Source organism: Pteropus vampyrus, unplaced genomic scaffold (assembly GCF_000151845.1).
Source record: "Pteropus vampyrus isolate Shadow unplaced genomic scaffold, Pvam_2.0 Scaffold28, whole genome shotgun sequence".
Classification (NCBI taxonomy): domain Eukaryota; kingdom Metazoa; phylum Chordata; class Mammalia; order Chiroptera; family Pteropodidae; genus Pteropus; species Pteropus vampyrus.
Genome location: NW_011888809.1, coordinates 9086119 through 9088785, shown reverse-complemented (window position 1 = coordinate 9088785; position 2667 = coordinate 9086119). Strand labels below are relative to the sequence as shown.

At 33.4% G+C, this 2667-nt stretch overlaps 1 non-coding gene across 1 annotated transcript; it reads left to right on the top strand.

Moving 5' to 3' along the window:
- The first annotated feature begins 1721 nt into the window (after positions 1-1721).
- LOC111737563 lies at positions 1722-1840 on the top strand. Its single transcript, XR_002779476.1, has one exon. It is a non-coding gene; the product is annotated as a 5S ribosomal RNA (ribosomal RNA).
- The last annotated feature ends 827 nt before the right edge of the window (positions 1841-2667 follow it).

Genomic DNA, 2667 nt, shown 5'->3' with positions numbered 1-2667 from the left:
TTTATTTAACAGGTTAAACAAACATCTCATTGTTTTAGTTGATTTCGTTAAGGCAAAGCTCGCTTTATTTGCTTACTGACCATTTGCATTTATTGGTCAGTGAATTTCCTGTCTCGGTCTTTTGCTCATTGTGTTCATTGAAATTTTAGGGTTTTCGTATTGGTCAGTGTGAACATTTTTATATATTAAGTGTGTGAATCCTTTCCATATTACCAGAAATATTTTTCTGACATCTCATCTGTCTTTTAAATTTTGTGTGATGTTTTGGAAGTACTGAAGATTCTTAAAAATTTTTACCCAGTAAAATCCATTTGACTCTAGTGATTTCTTCTAAAGAGGAGGAGTGCTCCTTTACATGATCAGGTAAATATTTTCCTACTGTAACCTTGGTTTTGTATCTATAGTTTTATAAACATATAATTACATAAATATTTAAACAGTCTCAATACGATTCAGTAAGGAAAACTATAAACATACTACTTGACTAGGAGTCATGGAGAATTAAAAAGATTATGACGCTGACATTTCTCATCTGAGAATGAGTATATCTCCCCGTTTTATTTATGACTTATTTTATGTACTCAGTAGAATTTTTTAATTAAAAAAGAATTACCAACATCTCAGACATACAAAAAAAGTATAAAGAATAAGATAACGAACTCTCTTGTATCTTAGCTTCAGGATAAAACAATGTCAACAGAGGTGAAGTCACACGACCTACCCCTTGGCTGTATCTGCTCCCTGCCCCAATGCAAGAAACTACAACCTTGAATTTGCGTTGGTCATTTCCACGCATTTCTTCTCACTTTTACTGCTTAAATATGTATTACTAAGCAAAATATACTTTTCATGACACACCCCCACATGGAGATACATGCATACATTGTATAACATTGTTTTCCTCTGTGACAGTTCTTACCAAATATTATGCTTGGGAGAGTCATCCATATTGATACAGATAACAGTAGTACATCCTTTCGTACCAATGCATTTTATGTGTTTTAACATATCGTCTTATTGACAGGCACTCAAGTTTCCAATTTTTTTCCCCCTTCACACAGTATGCTGCTGTTAGTATCTTTGTACCTGTCTCTCTAAAATAATTTGTTAGGGCTAGTCACAATTTCAACAGAATATATTAGAACTAGCCATATGGTTTTGTACTTCATCGGAAAAAAAGACACTTGAAAAACTCAAGGAAAATCAGAAAAAAAAAAAAAAACCCCTCTAGTAAAGAATGGAGAAAACTAACACCAGATATTAAAATATTTTATAAAGCTACAATAATCAAAACAATGTGGTGTTGGTTCAGGAATAGACTGAGCAACAGAAAAGCTCAAAGAGCTCAAAAAGAAATCCAAGTCCATAGAAAACTTATGCAATGTTTAAGGTATTTCAAACTGGTGATTAAAAATGACTATATCAACACTGTTGGGGCAATTCACTACCCATTTGATAAAATTAGGCCAAATTCTTATATCATTCCAATATAAAAATCAGTTCCAATTGTAATGAAGATACAAACACAGACAGACAGACAGGGGAAGGGAAGGGAAGGGAAGGGAAAAAAAAAATAAAGGAGGGAAGGAGGGAAGGGAAGGAAAGAAGGAAAAAACGGGAAAGAAAGAAGAAAACAGGGAAAGGAATTATATTTATAATCTCATAGTGAAGAAAATATTTTTAAGCAAGCTATGAAAACAAGAAGTCATAAAGAAAAATAAGTCTATGGCCATGCCATCCTGAACACACCCGATCCCGTCTGATCTCAGAAGCTAAGCAGGGTCGGGCCTGGTCAGTACTTGAATGGGAGACCACCTAGGAAGACCAGGTGCTGTAGGTGTAAAAAATAAAAAAATAAAGGATTATAAGCTGACAAGTTCCTTGCAATCTGTGAGGTCAATCAAGGGCTGCCTCGCCTAAAAAAATAAAATAATAAAATAAAATTAAAAAAAAATTAAATTAATTTTTTTTTAAAAATCAGATTTGGTAAAAATAAATGAAGTAGCCATAGAGGGGTAGGACATAAAGTCAAAAGACAAATAAATATCAGTGTGGGGAAAGGTCTGCAACTCATGACGGATACAGGGAGAGGTTTCTTAATAGACAAAGAGATTTTACAAACAAATATGGAAAACCTTAAACCCATGGCAAAAAACTAAGTAACGGATTTCAAATAGTGTGTGCACCCATACACACAGACATGTGCCCACACACACACACACACACTAAAGTGGTCAGTGAACATATAAAGATGGCCAACTGAACTAACCATGAAAGAAATCCAATATACTCCTTTTTACCAAAGAGAATAGCAGGGTTTAAAGAATGGACAGTACCCAGTGTTGGTGAAGGGTAAAGAAAAGATGACTATAAAACAGAAGTCTGGGAATTTGATAGAATCTGTATACATTTAAAATATACATACTCTTCAATCCAATAATTCTACATCAAAGAATTTATTTTGTTGATAAACTGGCACGATCATGCAAAAAAAAATATATATGTATCTACAAAAAATGTGAACTGTGCCATTGTTGGTAACAGAAAAATTCTGATATAATCTTCATGTGTTTTTGTGGGCAACTAGATAAATACTCCATCACAGACCTATACAAATGAATACTAGGGAGTCATTTTAAAAGTGACAATATATCCATAATAAATTGT